The 20191-nt window shown below is 43.3% G+C and overlaps 1 protein-coding gene and 1 long non-coding RNA gene across 4 annotated transcripts in view; one reads left to right on the plus strand and one right to left on the minus strand.

The window, feature by feature from the left end:
* MSH3 (mutS homolog 3) overlaps positions 1–20191 on the plus strand; it is a 289806-nt gene that overhangs the window by 62025 nt on the left and 207590 nt on the right. The window lies entirely within an intron of this gene.
* Positions 2189–20191, minus strand: part of LOC138664380 (uncharacterized) — a 314860-nt gene continuing 296857 nt past the window's right edge. Inside the window, exon 3 of the long non-coding RNA XR_011318337.1 lies at positions 2189–2430. This is a non-coding gene — a long non-coding RNA (uncharacterized lncRNA). The remainder of the gene's footprint in view (positions 2431–20191) is intronic.

The raw sequence follows: 20191 nt of genomic DNA on the forward strand, positions 1-20191 counted from the left end.
CTGGCACTGGCTGCTCCAGGTAAGTTTATCATTAACTAGGATCCCCAAGTCCTTCTCCCTGTCAGATTTACCCAGTGGTTTCCCATTCAGTGTGTAATGGTGACATTGATTCCTTCTTCCCATGTGTATAACCTTACATTTATCATTGTTAAACCTCATCTGCCACCTTTCAGCCCAAGTTTCCAACCTATCCAGATCCATCTGTAGCAGAATACTATCTTCTCTTGTATTAACTGCTTTACATAGTTTTGTATCATCTGCAAATATCGATATTTTACTGTGTAAACCTTCTACCAGATCATTAATGAATATGTTGAAGAGAACAGGTCCCAATACTGACCCCTGCGGTACCCCACTGGTCACAGCGACCCAGTTAGAGACTATACCATTTATAACCACCCTCTGCTTTCTATCACTATACCAGTTACTAACCCATTTACACACATTTTCCCCCAGACCAAGCATTCTCATTTTGTGTACCAACCTCTTGTGCGGCACGGTATCAAACGCTTTGGAAAAATCGAGATATACCACATCCAATGACTCACCGTGGTCCAGCCTATAGCTTACCTCTTCTAAATTCTAAAGCACCCCTCTATAATATAGTAATACTGGGTGCAAGTACCCTAGAAAACAGTGCCCATATTTTGCCCCCTAGAAAGTAATAATGCCCTGTGTGCCTCTTTGACGGTCACAGTACCTGAGTTCCCCTATAACAAAAAGTGCCCACTTTACATTTAATAATTTCCCGAGTCTCCCCCCTTTACAGCTCCCCTATACACAGTATGATGCTCTCTTATACACAGTATAATGCCCCCTCACTGTATAGTACCACCCACACAGTATACTGACTCCTTAGTAGCCTCCAAACTGTTTGATGGCTCCAACACTGTTTAATGACCCCCACACTAATCTCCATACTGTATGATGGCCCCCTAGATGGCCTCCATATACAGTAGCATAATGCACCAAATAGTCCACAATATAGTATAATGCACTCCCCATAGGAAGACTGTATAGCATAAGGCAGCCCCCATAGGCAGACACAGTAATAAGGCAGCACCCCCATATAGGCAGACCCTGTAATAAGGCAGCAGCCCTATAGGCAGACTCTGTAGTATAAGGCAGCACCACCATAGGCAGACCCTGTAATAAGGCAGCACCCCCATAGGCAGACCCTGTAATAAGGCAGCACCCCCATAGGCAGACCCTGTAATAAGGCAGCACCCCTATAGGCAGACCCTGTAATAAGGTAGCACCCCCATAGTCAGACCCTGTAATAAGGCAGCCCCCATAGTCAGACCCTGTAATAAGGCAGCCCCCACAGTCAGACCCTGTAATAAGGCGGCAGACCCTGTAATAAGGCAGCACCCCCATAGTCAGACCCTTCAATAAGACAGCTCCCACAGTCAGACCCTGTAATGAGGCAGCCCCCATAGTCAGAACCTGTAATAAGGCAGCCCCCATAGTCAGACCCTGTAATAAGGCAGCCCCCCTATAGGCAGACCCTGTAATAAGGCAGCAACCCCATCGTCAGACCCTGCAATGAGGCAGCCCCCATATTCAGACCCTGTAATAAGGCAGCCCCCATAGTCAGACCCTGTAATAAGGCAGCCCCCATAGTCAGACCCTGTAATAAGGCAGCCCCCATAGTCAGACCCTGTAATAAGGCAGCACCCCCATAGTCAGACCCTGTAATAAGGCAGCAACTCCATAGTCAGACCCTGTAATAAGGCAGCACCCCCATAGTCAGACCCTGTAATAAGGCAGCCCCCATAGTCAGACCCTGTAATAAGGCAGCATCCCCATAGGCAGACCCTGTAATGAGGCAGCACCCTCAGTCAGACCCTGTAATAAGGCAGCCCCCATAGTCAGACCCTGTAATGAGGCAGCCCCCATAGTCAGACCCTGTAATAAGGCAGCCCCCATAGTCAGACCCTGTAATAAGGCAGCCCCCATAATCAGACCCTGTAATAAGGCAGCCCCCATAGGCAGACCCTGTAACAAGGCAGTGTCGGGGTCGTCACGACAATACCCTTCATCCACCAGTCATTCCAAATCAGAATAAAAGCATTGGTACCGGATAAGAATGAGTCAGACAAAATGCTGGTTCAAACTCATTGCATGCTCGAGCTTCCACACGTAGTGGGAACGTCACAGCAACTGAACTTTATTTCCTGATACACAACATTACATGATCTATTGGGGGAAGGTGTGCAGAGGGCGGGGATAGGCAGGGGTTAAGCAATGTATCTAGTATTCAGTCCTTCTGGTTGGCTCTGACGTCATCTGATGAATCTTCCTTTGTCCACATCTTGTCCACATCGCTTTAAGTATCATTTCCAGAGAAATGATACTTGTCCTTCTGGAATGTGTAACTTGCTTCTTCAGCAGGGCAAATCTGGGGCAAAGGTGAATACTGGCAGCCATCTTAAACACAGTTAAATTTGGATTTGCAAGCATAAAGGGGAAAACTTATTGTTTCACAGCATGAGAATATATAAAAGTACAAAGAGTATAAAGATATATATTTTTACCTTGACAGCAGCAGCACCCATAAAATAAATAAATACTCACCTCTCTCCTTCCTGGTTCCTGCGCTGCTCCCGCTGATCTCCTGACAGCGGGCGTTGGGCAGTGACGTCATCGCGCCCACTGTCTGTGTCGGCGACATCAGACGCCGACACTGACAGGGGGATGATGGGAGAAGGAGCGCAGCGCTCCTCCCATCAATGTGATCTGCTGTATCGGCTAAATACCGGTACAGCTGATCTTCCGATGACGGCGGGTTGCCCACTGCTGGCACCGGGCCCCCCCGCCTGCTGAGGGGCCCCATAGTGGCAGAGCAGGGAGATTAATTCTCCCTGTTCTGCTGCACAAGATAACTGTATAGGTGCGCGCAGCTATACAGTTACAGTAGCGTACCTCCGGGTGGGCCCCCTCAGAGCTCTGGGCCCGGGCACCCACACCCTCTGCCCCTCGGTAGCTACGCTGCTGGAATAAAGATTTGCAACTGGAACATTTAATTCAGTGATATCTAGGATGTGGTATTTTAGTGTTCCCTTTATTCTTTTGAGCAGTGTGTTTTGATATGGGATTATCTCACCCCTTCCAATATATCAAGGAGGACTTCAAGATAATTCTTCATTGAAAAATCTAGCAATTTATTTTATTGTTTTCATAAAAAAGTGTTTTTGTAGTAAAATACCGAATGCGAAGAAGATGTAGTAAAATAGTCCATGTCCCTGCTCAGTCCATTTGATTGGTTGAAAAGATTATTTCATCCATCATTCTTTGTATCTGGAATGGAAGGCTTGTGTGTGTACAAGTGAGAAAGTCCAAGAGCAGCAGAGGCAGCCCTTGTGAGGTAGCTCCCAAGCTCTCATGTCATCTTATGTAAATGCTAAACACAGCACCTGGTGTGTTCATCCATGGCATCCTGAACCTACAATATGACACTACTATCCATCCAAGCTAAGTGTACAGAAATAGCAGGGAGAAAAAAGATTAAAGTTCTTAAAGGACAGCTCCAGGCAGGCAATCCTTCCCAGCAATAAATATTTCCAAATCCGCTCTCCCCAGAATGAGAAAAGTTGTCTTTTTAGCTCCACTTAATGAAGGTAGCTTCACTAAAAGTCGAGGATGGACCATATATCAAGCTTTGTAAAGGTAAGAATATTGGATCAAGCCAAAAGGGATAACATGTCCATCTGCAGACAGCTGTTTAAAGGGACACTGTCACCTGAATTTGGAGGGAACAATCTTCAGCCATGGAGGCGGGGTTTTTGGGTGTTTGATTCACCCCTTCCTTACCTGCTGGCGGCATGCTGGCTGCAATATTGGATTGAAGTTCATTCTCTGTCCTCCATAGTACACGCCTGCGCAAGGCAATCTGAAGATTGTTCCCTCCAAATTCAGGTGACAGTGTCCCTTTAAGGTTTTTGCCTCTTGTCAGTGCAGAGCAGGTTACTTGATTGATTGGGTGAGAGGCTTTAAATGAAGGTCTAAAGCAGGGGTGGGGAATCTTTTTTTTTTTTTTTGCCAAGGGCCATTTAGATATCAGGGGCCGTACAAATCGTGCACTAACTCCTCCCATAAAGTACAGTACATCCTGAAGCTGTCACTGGTGTCCAGATGTAATCTTTCATTGCACACATCTCAGCGTTCAGTAGTGAGCATTGCACACATGTGCTTACAGAGCAAGAAGAAATTAATGGGACGGCAGCCATAAAAAATACAGCTGCCAGCCCAAGCACTGTGGTTCCCGGGTATTTGCTCCGGGGCCGGATAAAAGGTCATTGAGCGCCGTAAACGGCCCTTGGGCCTGATGTTCCCCACTCCTGGTCTAAAGTGTCAGTAGGTGGTTAGAGGAGAGCTGTTTTGCATAGCTTTTTACCCAGAGAGCATTGCCTGGCTTATAGGTATCTCAGTGGAAACCAGTACCCAGCTGTGAACTGGCAAGGGCAAGAACCCTGAGGCACTCGGCAGTGAATGGGCATGTTAACCTGTATTTATAGTTGTGGCCAAAAGATTTGAAACAGACACATTTTGATTTTTGTATAGTTTTAAATCTCTGTCGACGGCCCTTTGTTAGGAAGGCCAGGTGATGCAAATCTCCCAGCTTTATAAAAACCAAGCCTCCTCTAACCTTGTGTCGAAAACAGCAACTATGGCTTCTTCTAAGCAGCTGCCTACCACTTTGAAAATAAAAATGGTGGCGTCCCACAAAGCAGGGGAAGGCTGTAAGATAGCAAAGCTATTTCAAGTTGCCCTTTCCTCATTTCAAAATGTAATTAAGAAATGGCAGTTAACCGGAACAGTGGAGGTCAAGATAATGTCTGTAAGACTAGACTAAGCAAAATTTCAGTGAGAGCTGTTCAAAGGTTTGCTGGAGAGACAAGTCTTTCAGAAAGATTTAGCAGACTCTGGCGTTGTGGTGCATTGTTCCACAGTTCAGCAACACCTGCACAAATATGGCCTTCATGGATGAGTCATCAGAAGAAAACCTGTCCTATAAAGCTCTTTGGTCTTGCCCATGTTGTAGAGGTTAGAGTCTGACTGAGTCTGTGGACAGGAGTCTTTTATAAAGATGACTATATAAAGGTACCTTCACACTGAGCAACTGTAGAACGAGAACGACAGCGATCCGTGACGTTGCAGCATCCTGGATAGCGATCTCGTTGTGTTAGACACGCAGCAGCGATCAGGATCCCGCTGTGACATCGCTGGTCGTAGCTAGAAGTCCGGAACTTTATTTGGTCCTCAGGTCGGCGTGATTCGTCATGTTTGACATCAAAAGGAACGATGCCTGCAATGTTTTTTCATGGAGCTAACAACCAACGAGAACGATAAGTACGTCACTGGATCGCACCTGCATCGTTCAGCTGTTGCCGGTGTTTGACGTCTCCTAGCTTAGTGTAACGCTACCTTAAGAAAGCTGTCTTGAATGCAGGTAGTGAGTTGATTAGGAGTGTCTAACTGGTCTTTGTGGAGCCAGAACTCTTAATGGTTGGTAGGGGATCAAATACTTATTTCTCACTGCAAAATGCAAATACATTTATATAATTTATACAATGTGATTTTCTGGATTTTATTTTTGATATTCTATCTCTCAATCTTAAAATTTAAAATTATAGACTGTTCATGTCTTTGTCAGCGGGCAAGCTTACAAAATCAGCAAGGGATCAAATACTTCTTTCCCCCACTGTATATGCATAGTACAACTTCTGTCCTGAATATTGGGTGTAATTCTCAGTATTTGTATTGTTCGATATGTTTTATGAGAGATCACTTAGCACAGTGTTATACTATGAGGCAGCTCAGATCTGTGATTATTTTCTCATGCAGCATGCATGAGCACAACCCCCATCTGTGGACATTGGGCACTCAGACCATCCTCATGGAGTCGGTTTGTGCAGACACATGCACATTTGTGGCCTGCTGGATGTCATTTTGCCGGGCTCTGGCAGTGCTCCTCCTGTTCCTCCTTGCACAAAGGCAAAAGTAGCGGTCCTGCTGCTGGGTTGTTGCCCTCGTACAGCCCCCTCCAAGTCTCCTAGTGTACTGGCCTGTCTCCTGATAGCACCTCCAGCCTGTGGACATTACGTTGACAGATACAGCAAACCTTCATGCCATAGCTCGCATTGATGTGCCATCCTGCATGAGCTGCACTACCTGAGCCAATTGTGTAGGTTGTAGAGTCCGTCTCATGCTACCACTAGCGTGAAAGCACAACCAACATTCAAAAGTGACCAAAACATCAGCCAGAAAGCATTGGTACTGAGATGTGGCCTGTGGTACCCACCTGCAGAGCCACTCCTTTATTGAGTGTCTTGATAATTGCCAATAATTTCCATCTGTTGTCTATTCCATTTGCACAACAGCATGTGGAATTGATTGTCAAACAGTGTTGCTTCCTAAGTGGACAGTTGATTTCACAGAAGCTTGATTTACTTGGAGTTATATTCTGTTGTTTAAGTGTTCCCTTTATTTTTTTGAGCAGTGTATACTGGTGCCCAAATTAGAAAGCTGATTGTAGATAAGCAACCCAGTTGATGGTCACGATGATGGGTTCCTGTGACATTGGTCTAACTCATTGCCTCGCAATAATGTAAATCTCTTCATACTGATAAAATATAGTTATATTTAGAATGAACAGACTTGATGGCTGCGTCATTCATCAGTGCACTCCTATCGGTGCGGTATTTTGAGCCGTGGTGGTGACGTTACTATTATTATTGTGCTATCTGACTTTAGCAGTGTGCTGTGCCGAGTTCATGTTTACTGCCATGTAATTACAGAACACGCAGGAGGCTATTATCACATTTATTACCATTCTGTCTGAACACTTCACATTCTATTTGGGTTCTTTTTAATTCTTTTTCTTACTTTCCTGAGAACATTGCTTTCCGAGCTTCACTCTGAAGTGGGTGTCTAGTAAGTTCCCAAATGTGGGATGCAGTATAATTACCATGCTGAAGTAAAAAAATATAGGCTGCTCTCTGCTGTCACTTTCATGCCTTTGACAGTAACAGTACATGGCAACAGTATCTAAAGTTTTGGCATTTCAGCTTCTGAATGATTTGAGATAACTCTTTGACAGTCGGTTATGAAACAGAAAATGCAAATGTCCTTACATATAAAGCATTGATAAATCAATTTGCCGCCCATGGCGATGTCTCCTGCCCTGTGCAAAACTGTGTAATTACCTGCACGTGGCGTAGTCTCCAACCCGGTACATACACACCATGCAGAATAGTTTTTTTTACCCATTTAGTCTGTTTTCACCTGTGACCAGAAGATTGTGTAAGTATTATCTTTTCCTTTCTTTGTATTATTTATTCACCCCCTTCCCTCACATTAAAGAGCATTTACTCCATTGAGAAGAAATCACCAAGTAATGAAATATACCATCAAAGTGTAAACTGTTCTATTCACTCAGCGGTGACACCAGATAGCATTAAAAGTCATCAATGACCATTTTGCCTATAAATTACTGATGTTTCACCTGATGAGGAGATCCCACAAAGTCTGGAAAAGTAGATGTTATGCAGCATAGACAGATGGCGCAGGTTCAACAGAATAGGAAAGTGCAGTAAAGTCCACAAATATTTGTACAGTGACAAAAGTTTTGGCGTTTAACGGTTTTCCAAAACATGTCCAAAATATAATTATATAAAATCGAAAGGGCTTAAAGTGCAGACTCTCAGCTTTCATGTGAGGGTATTCACATTGTAATTGGAGTAGGAGTTTAGGAATTATAGTGGTTTAATATGTATCTGTAATTTTCTAGGGACCAAAAGTAATTGGGCAATTATCTCAAAAGCTCTTTAATGCGCTGCATGGGCTAATCACTTGTTAATACATCATCAGTTAAGCAGGTAAAAAGTCAGGAGGTGATTCAAGGTGTGGCATTTGCATTTGGAAGCTGTTGTTGTGAACCCACATTATGCTGTCACAGGATCTGTCGATGGAAGAGAAACAAACCGTCATTACGCTGAAAAAATAAGAAATACATCAGAATGATCGCAGTAATGTTAGGCGAGGCCAAATGAACAGTTTAGTATATTTTGAAAAAAAAAGCTCACTTGGTGAGGACGGGAATAGAAGAAAGGCTGGAATTCCAGAGAAGAAAACAGTGGTGGATGATGGCAGAATCCATTGCATGATGGTGAAAAACCCTTTTACAACAACTACTAGTGAAGAACACTCTGCAGGAAGTAGGTGTTTTAGTATCTAAGTCTACCATAAAGAGAAGACTTAATTAGAGCAAATGCACAGGGTTCACTACATTGTACAGTCAGCCTTAAAAATAAAATTTACCAAAAAAATTCTAAAGAAGTCCACCCAGTTCTGGAAAAGCCTTCTTTGGATAGTTGAAACTAAGATCAACCTGTACCTGAATGATGGGTGGAAGGAAGTATGGAGAAGGCTTTGAACCGCTCATGATACAAAGCCCACCAAATACTGTGTAAAACATTGTGGTTGACAGTGTGATGACATGGGCATGCATGGCTTCCATTGATGTGACAGTAGATAGAAGCCTCCAGATGAATTCTAAAGTGTACAGGGCTATACTTTCCGCTTAGCTTGACCCAAATGCGGAAAGGTTGATTAGAAGGCCCTTCACAGTAGAGATGATAAATGACCCTAAAACATTTTGCCAATGCAACCCGGGAGTTTTTAGGGCAAAGAAGTCCCCAGCTAGAGACTAGAATAGTCCGACGCCACCCTTGCCCGGTTTTTCCTAGTGCCGCTTCAGGTGATTGACAGTTCCTTTTGCTAAGTACACACATGGGATGGACAGGTTAATCACGTCTTGCAGTGCAAGGAACCCCCATTCAGGGTTGTGACCGGACTACATCTTGTCTCTCCCTATGGTCTTTGGCTGGTTCCTCATGCCGTATTTCCTCTGAAGCCTGGAGTGTTTCAAAGAAAGATATACCCTATTTTTCAGACTATAAGACACACTTTTTTTCCCAAAATTTTTTTGGGGGAAAGCAGGGGTGCGTCTTGTAGTCGGAATGTACTTACAGTTATGGTGGTTGCAGCAGGAGTTGGGCGATTCTTCCGGTGGTCGATGCTGCAGGGTGATGATCTTGCTCCCAGCCTGGTGCGGCAGGATCGTTGGTAGTGCAGGAGGCTCAGGCGACATTTTGTGAATGCCTGGAGCTCCCCCTTCTTTGCCTCAATGCTGTGGCCTCTGGGAAAATGGCCGCCGGAGGCGGCACATGCGCAGATTTAGATCTCGTCTCTCGAGATTTTGAGTCGAGATCTTGTTGCTGAGATCTCGGTCTGCTCCTGGGGAATTAATCTGGCCTCCGAGAAAATTGCTACCGGAGGCGGCGCATGCGCAGATTGAGATCTCGGATCTCGGGATGAGATCTCAATCTGCTTATGCACCACCTCCGGTGGCCATTTTCCCACAAGGCAAGATTGCCTTGTGCAGGCATGTACTACGGAGGACAGAGAATGAACTTCAATCCAATATTGCAGCCAGCATGCAGCCAGCGGGTAAGGAAAGGGTGAAATTAATTACCTAAAAACCCCACCCCTATGGCTGAAAATTGTTCTCTCCAAATTCAGGTGACAGAGTCCCTTTAAATTGAGTGCCATCAAAATGTCATGGATTTTCTATTGCTAGAAGATCCTGTAGGTACCCCATCCTCTTTAAAGTTTACATCGGCTTAAGGCTGGTTTGTACTTGCCTGGATCATATTCATTTTTAGTGAATCTTCAAGATATACATTGTTGTTCCATTCGTTTCAATGCAATATCACTTGAACAGCTTTAAAAAAAATTTGTTGCAGGCAGGTACAAAAAATTTGTTGCAGGCAGGTACAAACTAATTTGCATCGGATGTAAACAATGAAGAGTATGATTGAAAGACGTGCCAAATTGAACCTCCACCATTCTAATATTGATAAAATTTTAAAGGAATGCCATTATTTTTAAACACTGGAAAATGCCTTTAAACAAACTAGCCACAAGGCAGCAGCAGCAGCTGATATTTGCAGGTGTTCATAGTTGTCTGCACACAACACGTGAAGGTGAGCACCTTCATTTTACTTTCCTTTGCATCCAAAAGGGTATCACCCGATGGTCTTGTGCACTTTTGTTCCCTTTTCCTACTGAAATCCAGGTTTAGACACATAATGCTCTCTAAACAAAGTTCATAATACATGAACAGGAGAATTTTATGTAGAAACTAATTACTAGTGTTGAGCTGTGTTACTGCAAAAAGTTTTTGCATCTCTCATTTCATCATAGTTAATGTGGGGTAAGGGGTTGTAGAGCAGAGCTGACAGCGCTGTGAGAGGAGAGCTGCAAAAGTTGTTTGGAACGACGCCCAACTCTGCTCCCTCACACTGCGCTACCATCTCTAATCTACTTCTCTCCTTCCACACTGTCTGCCTTGAAATGAATGCTGAATGAAGTGTTTGTACTGACACAGCTCTGCTTTACTTCTCTTCCCTACTTGCAGTCACAGTAAATGCTGGAAGTGAAATAGCTGAGAGCAGAGCTGTATGGGCAGCACGGTGGCGCAGTGGTTAGCACTACAGCCTTGCAGCGCTGGGGTCCTGGGTTTTAATCCCACCCAGGACAACATCTGCAAAGAGTTTGTATGTTCTCTCCGTGTTTGCGTAGGTTTCCTCCGGGTACTCCGGTTTCCTCCCACATTCCAAAGACATACTGATAGGAATTCTAGATTGTGAGCCCAATCGGGGACAGTGATGATAATGTGTGCAAACTGTAAAGCGCTGCGGAATATGTTAGCGCTATATAAAAGTAAAGATTATTATTATGTAAATGCAGACCTGTATTCTGCCTTCAACACAGTCGACCACTCTCTTCAACTACAGATCATCTCTTCCCTTGGATTCAAAGACCTTGTCCTCCCATGGATCTCCTCACAGTTTTTTAATTGCACATTGAGCGTCTCCCACTCCCATACTGCCTTTTCATCCTGCCCTCTCTGTTGGTGTCTCTCATGGCTCTGTCCTAAGATCCCTACTCTTCTCCATGTATACCTTTGGCATGGGACAACTCAAAGTTCCATGGCTTGCAGTGCCACCTATAATGACCCTCAGGTCTAACTCCCTGGCCCAAACATCACCTCTCCAGAATTCCAGAGTGTTTATCAGTCATATCCTCCTTCTTCTCATCACATTTCCTAAAACTTAATGTAGATAAAACTGAAGTCATTATTTGAGTTGGGCGAATTTTTCAATATTGGTATCGGATTAGGATCTCTTCCTGAAAGCTTACAGTCTGCAGTGACCTCTCTACCACCTCACCGCCTTCGGGGCTGCCGCATCCTCTAACTTACTGTCTCCTTCTCCATTATCCTGCAGACTGTAAGCCCACAAGGGCAGGGTCCTCTCCTTTCAGTACCATTGTTAGTTTTGGTTGACTGCAATTTCCATTTGTGTTTTGTATGTAACCCTTTCTCATGTACAGCACCATGGAATCAATGCTACTCTAAAAATAAATAACTCAGTGAAATGCGGTTTTGACCATAACTAGGCGCAGTTACATTTTTTTTTCCCTACATGATGCCTCCTACTTATTTTTGGTCAATGTCATGCAGGGGGAAAAAAGTAATTGCCTCTAGAGACAATTTTGTTATAGTGGAAATTAGATTCTAAACTACAACACGATATCTCTGCAACAGAGAGGAAAAAATTGAAAAAGAAAAACAATTTATTCACGTCTGCACACGCTGGTGGTGTGCGGATGATCGCCACCGGGTGTCAGCTGATTCCGTGTAAATCTCTGAAATACATGATTTAGACAGAACCTCTGGTGGAAGATTCCCTATAATGAGGCAGATGAAGGCACTGTGGACGCCGTCTGACCTGTGATCCGGCGGTGTCCCTCTTTTGGGGATTGCATAAAAGTGCCGTTGCCCACAGTTTTGTGCACGTCTGAAAAGGACACTGCTGAACAGAGGCCAGACAGAGTACAGAGAAACTACTGCCACATTAAAGTGAATGGATACCCAGGGGGTTTCATCTGAATCACGTCACTCAGAGATTCATATTGAAACTCCAAAAGTAAGTGGTCCGCATAGAGCGCCGGATAAGTGTGATCCAAAACGTTATGTAAAATGTTCCCAATTACTGTAAAGTAAAATAATCATATAAAACCCAAAGAAATTTATTAGAATATCTAAAATGCCACCAACCTGTAGCTACACCTAAAAAAACAAAACACAAAAAAAACACACCGTGCAAAATAAGTGTAGGGGAACAAGACAATCCCTACATAATAGCTGTAGTGATGGCTGCCTATCAGCGGGGGTTGGCGCCCTAGGGGGAACGTTGTGGCGCCCCCGCTCAACGATGGCTTGCCCTAGGGTCCCTGGATAGCCCTAGTAGATCCACTGGGTCCCTCTACCCACACAATCGGGAATAAACTAAAGGAACCCCTTGACAGCTAGACAAATAACACACCTACAAATAGGGAAGCCTATACCCCAACACTGTGAAGATGAAAAAGGTGACCCTCATCTTATACTATCGAGACACATGACGTCTTTATTGGGCCTCCTGATGAGCCAGAGGGACGAAACGCGTTGAGGCGATTCATGGCAGTGGGCTGACGGTGTGGCACATGACGATGAGTACCATTTATACAGCTCTTTACATATCATAGGGCACTGTTAACAGGGGTCTTGATGCTGTGTTTGCGGCATATGGATTCATGAATATATGGAAAATGTGTATATCAGGCAGCTTGTCTATTTTGTGATTTATTTTCAGCAGGTATCATGCTGTTTGTGACCCACTATATTGGTACCCTTGCATAACAGATATCAGTATCAAAATCTCTGGTTCTTTGCAAGATCGTCTAGGTGCATATTGGAGATCATATACACCCGTCATGAGCCCACCACATGTTCTCATTGGTTTTTATATTCACAGTGTTGGGGTATAGGCTTCCCTATTTGTAGGTGTGTTATTTGTCTAGCTGTCAAGGGGTTCCTTTAGTTTATTCCCGATTGTGTGGGTAGAGGGACCCAGTGGATCTACTAAGGCTATCCAGGGACCCTAGGGCAAGCCATCGTTGAGCGAGGGCGCCACAACGTTCCCCCTAGGGCGCCAATCCCCGCTGATAGGCAGCCATCAGTACAGCTATTATCTAGGGATTGTCTTGTTCCCCTACACTTATTTTACACGGTGTGTTTTTGTATTTTGTTTTTTTAGGTGTAGCCACAGGTTGGTGGCATTTTAGATATTTTAATAAATTTCTTTGAGTTTTATATGATTATTCTACTTACTAGCCCAATACAGTTTGATATACGATAGTTTTTTGTCAATTACTGTAAAGCTTCAACTCAATCCACAAAAAACACTCAGGTCTGTCATCTGTTAACAGAAAAATAGGGGGCTTCCAAATTACTGGTAGTGCATAGGCTCTGGAAAAGCGAAATGGCTCCTCTCCCGCCAAAACAAATTCAGCAAATTCTCCGCTCTCAAATCCAAATGCCTCCCTCCCTTCTGAGCCCCACAGTGTACCTAAACCACATTTGCGTCAGTGTTTGGCATTTCTGAAGTGGTGAGAGCCCATCTAACTTACAGTTGCATGCCTCCAGAAGCACAGGCTGGGCATAACGTACTGGTGACTACAACGTTCTGGTCACTACAGTGTACTGGTCACTACAACAGCAGTTTGCAATTTTCACCCGGCAACATTCATTGCTGCTTGTTTCTGGAAAATACCCATGGAGTCAAAAGCAGCACTATATGCCTGTAGATAAATTCCCCAAGGGGTATAGTTTCCAAAATGGGGTCACTTGAGCGAGGATTCTGCTCTTCTGGCACTTAGGGGCTCTGTATATGGAGTCTGCAAACATCTAGGAAAATCTGCACTCCAGGAGGTAAATAGCGCTTCATTCCTCCCGAGTCTTTCCGTATGGATAAGTAGTACTATACAGCCACATATGGGGTATGGCCACATTCTATAGAAATTGTGGGACAAATTTTGGTGCCATTTTTACCCACTTCTTGTGTGAAAATGTAAAATCGGGGCTAAACCCAAATTTTGGTGGAAAAAATGTAGTTATTTTTTCTATACTGCCCAATGGTATACAATTCTGTGACACACCCGTCGTGTCAAAATGATTATTGCACCCCTAGATGAATTCATTAAGAGGTTTAGTTTGTAAAATGGCATCACTTATGGGAGGTTCTGCTGTTCTGGCACCTAATGGGCTCTTCCCATGGGTCATGGCACACCATATCAGTACAATCCGGCGCTCCTTGCCTTCTGAGCTTTGCACTGTGCCTTAAAAATATTTCCTGATTACATCTAGGGTATTGGCGCACTCAGGAAAAAATGGACCTCAGTTTGTTGTAAAAAAAAAAAAAAATCCTATTGGCCCTTAGAAAAATTAAAAACTTTGGGCTAAAACAACATTTTAGTGGTAAAAATATAATTTATTCTTCACTGCTCAATGCTATAAAATTCCGTGAGGAACATGTGGTGTCAATATGATCACTGCACCCCTAGATGAATTCATTGAGGAATGTAGTTTGTAAAATGAGTTCACATATAGAGCGTTTCTGTTGTTCTGGCACCTCCGGGGCTCTGCCAATGTAACATGGCACCCTCAAACCATTCCAGCAAAATCTGAACTCCAATATGGCGCTTCTTCCCTTCTGAGCTTTGCACTGTGCATCAAAAATAGTAATCTCCCACAGATGGGGTATCTGCAAAGTTTGAGGCTAAAATACAATTTTTGTTAGGAAAATGTGATTTTATTATTTTCACGGCTCAATGTGATAAACTTCTCTGAAGCACCTGGGGGTTCAAGGTGCTCATCACACATCAAAATACATTACTTGAAGGATCTAGCTTCCAAAATGGGGTCACTTGTGGGGCGTTTCCACTGTTTAGGCACATCAGGGGCTCTCCAAATGGGATATGACGTCCGCTAAATGATTCTAGGAAATTTTAAATTCAAAAAGTCAAATGACGCTCCTTCCCTTCCAAGCCCTGCTGTGCACCCAAACATTAGCTTTCTCACTCATGTTGAGTATCGACGTACTCAGGAGAAATTGCACAACAAGTTGTAAGGTGTAATTTTTTCTGTTACCCTTATGAAAATGCAATATTTTGTGCTAAAGATATATTTGTGGGGAAAATTTGAGTTTGTTTTATTTTTACAGCTCTACGTTATAAACTTTGCGAAGCACCTGAGGGTTCAATGTGCTCACCACACATCTACATCAGTTTCCTGAGGGGTCTAGTTTCCAAAATGTTGTCAGTTATGGGGGATTTTCATTGTTTTGGCACATAAGGGGCTCTCAAAACGCGACATGGCATCCACCAATTGTTCCAGCAAATTTTACATTCAAAAAGTCAAATGGTGCTCCTTCCCTTCCAAGCTCTGCTGTGCACTCAAACAGTGGTTTTCTCCTTCATATGGGGTATCGGCATGCTCAGGAGAAATTACTCCACAAATTCGGTCATCCATTTTTTCCTTTTATCATTGTCAAAATAAGAATGTCATGCACTCCGCACGGTACTTACAGACTAGCTCAGTGTAAGTGCCCATAATGACAGATTCCGGGGTCAGTTTAGGATCCCAGAGATGTGGAGCGGCGGTGGCAAAGAGATGTGCTTCAGGCGGACAGGATTTGAAGCACGTGACCGCCGGGGGGAGTGGCCGTGGCAGAGACCACTGCCGGAGCTCCGGAGAGCTAGCCTCCGACGGGGAAAGGAGAAGAGCTGTCGGACAGGCGGAGGTAACAACCAGAGGACGACACCGTTAACAAAGGGGACAGTCAGGGACCTAATCAGAGCCAGGCCTGGGTCAGAACCAGAGATATCGCGGTACCAGAGGGGAAAGATGGAGTGGGTAGTCAAAAAGCCAGGCAAGAGTCAATATACAAAACAAGCAAACAAATAGTACCGAAAAAGAATACCAAATCACAAACAAAAGGGCAAACCGGGTCAGAGCCAAAAGATCAAGCACAAAAGCAGGCACAAAGCACAGGCACACGAGGGTCAACACACTCAGCCGAGGGCGTAAGTATAACTGACAGGGAACCGGAGCCTGGTGTGGGTATATATGTCCCTCCCAGATCCAAAAGGCGGCCTAAGACTGTTAACCCCGTGAGGACCGGGAGAGAACCCAGACCACAACCATGACAAAAAAATTTGGATCTGAAGTCAATTTTTTTTTTAGAAAAAAGGAAAAAAAAATTTTTAATTCCCGTGAAGCACCTAAAGAATTAATAAACTTCTTGAATGTGCTTTTGAGCACCTTGACGGGTGCAGTTTTTAGAAGATACCCAAAATTGACACCATTGTATCATTTAAACCCTTAAAGTGACTTCAAATGTGATGTGGTCCCTTAAAAAAAAAAAAAAAAAAAAAAAAGGTTTTGTAGATTTTGCTGGAAAAATGAAAAATTGCTGGTCAAATTTTCACCCTTATAATGTCCTAACAAAAAAAATGTTAATTCCAAAATTGTGCTGATGTGAAGTAGACGTGTGGGAAATGTTGTTTAAGTTAGAAAATAACAAAATGTTCGAAATTTTTCCAAATTTCCGTTTTTTCCATAAATAAACGCGTCATACTGAAGAAATTTTACCACTACCTTGAAGTGCCATATGTCATGAAAAAAACAATCTCAGAATCACTGGGATCGGATAAAGCCTTCCAGCTTTACCCCATAAAGCGAGAGTGGTCAAAATTGTAGAAATTGGCCTGGTCATTAACATGCAAACCACCTTCGGAGGTACAGGGTTAAGGGACTTATCAGCTGCTTGTATCCTGTAGATTTCTTTTTGTTTCTGTACAGGAAGGCCTCATTGTTGCCAATCATTCTTAACCCCTTAAGCCCCGAGGGTGGTTTGCACGTTAATGACCGGGCCAATTTTTACAATTCTGACCACTGTCCCTTTATGAGGTTATAACTCTGGAACGCTTCAACGGATCTTGGCGATTCTGACATTGTTTTCTCGTGACATATTGTACTTCATTTTAGTGGTAACATTTATTCGATATAACTTGCGTTTATTTGTGAAAAAAACGGAAATTTGGCGAAAATTTAGAAAATTTCGCAATTTTCCAACTTTAAATTTTTATGCCCTTAAATCACAGAGATATGTCACGCAAAATACTTAATAAGTAACATTTCCCACATGTCTACTTTACATCAGCACAATTTTGGAACCAACATTTTTTTTTGTTAGGGAGTTATAAGGGTTAAAAGTTGACCAGCAATTTCTCATTTTTACAACACCATTTTTTTTTAGGGACCACATCTCATTTGATGTCATTTTGAGGGGTCTATATGATAGAAAATACCCAAGTTTGACACCATTCTAAAAACTGCACCCCTCAAGGTGCTCAAAACCACATTCAAGAAGTTTATTAACCCTTCAGGGGTTTCACAGGAATTTTTGGAATGTTTAAATAAAAATGAATATTTAGCTTTTTTTCACACAAAATTTATTTCAGCTCCAATTTGTTTTATTTTACCAAGGGTAACAGGATAAAATGGATGCCAAACATTGTTGTACAATCTGTACTGAGTACGCTGATACCCCATATGTGGGGGTAAACCACTGTTTGGGCGCATGGCAGAGCTCGGAAGGAAAGGAGAGCCATTTGACTTTTCAATGCAAAATTGACAGGAATTGAGATGGGACGCCATGTTGCGTTTGGAAAGCCCCTCATGTGCCTAAACATTGAAACCCCCCACAAGTGACACCATTTTGGAAAGTAGACACCCTAAGGAACTTATCTAGATGTGTGGTGACCACTTTGACCCACCAATTGCTTCACAGAAGTTTATAATGCAGAGCCGTAAAAATAAAAAATCTTATTTTTTCACAAAAATGATCTTTTCGCCCCCAATTTTTTATTTTCCCAAGGGTAAGAGAAGAAATTAGACCACAAAAGTTGTTGTGCAATTTGTCCTGAGTGCGACGATACCCCATATGTGGGGGTAAACCACTGTTTGGGTGCATAGCAGAGCTCGGAAGGGAAGGAGCGCCATTTGACTTTCAATGCAAAATTGACTGGAATTAAGATGGGACGCCATGTTGGTTTGGAGAGCCCCTGATGTGCCTAAACATTAAAACCCCCCACAAGTGACACCATTTTGGAAACTAGACCCCCTAAGGAACTTATCTAGATGTGTTTTGAGAGCTTTGAACCCCCAAGTGTTTCACTACAGTTTATAACGCAGAGCCGTTAAAATAATTTTTTTTTTTTCGCAAAAATTATTTTTTAGCCCCCAGTTTTGTATTTTCACAAGGGTAACAGAATAAATTGGACCCCAAAAGTTGTTGTCCAATTTGTCCTGAGTACGCTGATACCCCATATGTGGGGGGGAACCACTGTTTGGGCGCATGGCATAGCTCGGAAGGGAAGGAGCGCCATTTGGAATGCAGACTTAGATGGATTGGTCTGCAGGCGTCACGTTGCATTTGCAGAGCCCCTGATGTACCCAAACAGTAGAAACCACCCACAAGTGACCTCATATTGGAAACTAGACCTCCCACGGAACTTATCTAGATGTGTTGTGAAAACTTTGAACCCCCAAGTGTTTCACTACAGTTTACAACGCAGAGCCGTGAAAATAAAAAATCCTTTTTTTTTCCCACAAAAATGATTTTTAGCCCCCCAAATTTTTATTTTCCCAAGGATAACAAGAGAACTTGGACCCAAAAAGTTGTTGTCCAATTTGTCTCGAGTACGATGATACCCCATATGTTGGGGTAAACCCCTGTTTGGGCGCACAGGAGAGCTCGGAAGTGAAGGAGCACTGTTTTACTTTTTCAATGCAGAATTGGCTGGAATTGAGATTGGACGCCATGTCGCGTTTGGAGAGCCCCTGATGTGCCTGAACAGTGGAAACCCCCCAATTATAAATGAAACCCTAATCCAAACGCACCCCTAACCCTAATCCCAACTGTAACCCTAACCACACACCTAACCCTGACACACCCCTAATTCTAATCCCAACCCTAATCCCAACCGTAAATGTAATCCAAACCCTAACCCTAGCCCTAACCCTAATGGGAAAATGGAAATAAATACATTTTTTTTAATTTTATTATTTTTCCCTAAGGCTAGGTTCACATTGCGTTAGGGAAATCCGTTTAGCACTAGCGGATTGCGCTAACGCAATGTCTTTTTAGGTGTCGTGTTTAGTGGTCGCGTTAACGTCCCCGCTCTGGAAGATCGGGGATCGGACCTCGGGCGTGCCGCGGACGCTGCAAGCAGCGTCTGAGGCGCGCCACAAAAGAATGGCACCTTGCTAGCGCGAGCCGAAAATGGCACGCTCTAGCGATGCGCTTCACCCGAAAATCACATTGCTGTCAATGGTTGTGCTAACTGACCCGTTGCACGGCGTTAATTGTGACATTTTCGCCGTGCAACGCTGTCCGTTAGCGTTAACCCATTAACGCAATGTGAACCTAGCCTAACTAAGGGGGTGATGAAGGGGGGTTTGATTTACTTTTATAGCGTTTTTTATATCGGATTTTTATGATTGGCAGCCGTCACACACTAAAAGACGCTTTTTATAGCAAAAAAGTTTTTGCGTCTCCACATTTTGAGACCTATAATATTTCCATATTTTGGTCCACAGAGTCATGTGAGGTCTTGTTTTTTGCGGGACGAGTTGACGTTTTTATCGGTTACATTTTCGGACACGTGACAGTTTTTGATCGCTTTTTATTCCGATTTTTTGTGAGGCAGAATGACCAAAAACCAGCAATTCATGAATTTCTTTTGGGGGAGGCGTTTATACCGTTCCGCGTTTGGTAAAATTGATGAAGCAGTTTTATTCTTCGAGTCAGTACGATTACAGCGATACCTCATTTATATCATTTTTTTTATGTTTTGGCGCTTTTATACGATAAAAGCTATTTTATAGAAAAAATAATTATTTTGGCATCGCTTTATTCTGAGGACTATAACTTTTTTATTTTTTTGGTTATGATGCTATATAGCGGCTCGTTTTTTGCGGGACAAGATGACGTTTTCAGAGGTACCATGGTTATTTATATCCGTCTTTTTGATCGCGTGTTATTCCACTTTTTGTTCAGCGTTATGATAATAAAGCGTTGTTTTTTGGCTCGTTTTTTTTTTTTTTTCTTACGGTGTTCACTGAAGGGGTTAACTAGTGGGCCAGTTTTATAGGTCGGGTCGTTACGGACGCGGC

Source organism: Ranitomeya imitator, chromosome 1 (genome assembly GCF_032444005.1).
Source record: "Ranitomeya imitator isolate aRanImi1 chromosome 1, aRanImi1.pri, whole genome shotgun sequence".
Classification (NCBI taxonomy): Eukaryota; Metazoa; Chordata; class Amphibia; order Anura; family Dendrobatidae; genus Ranitomeya; species Ranitomeya imitator.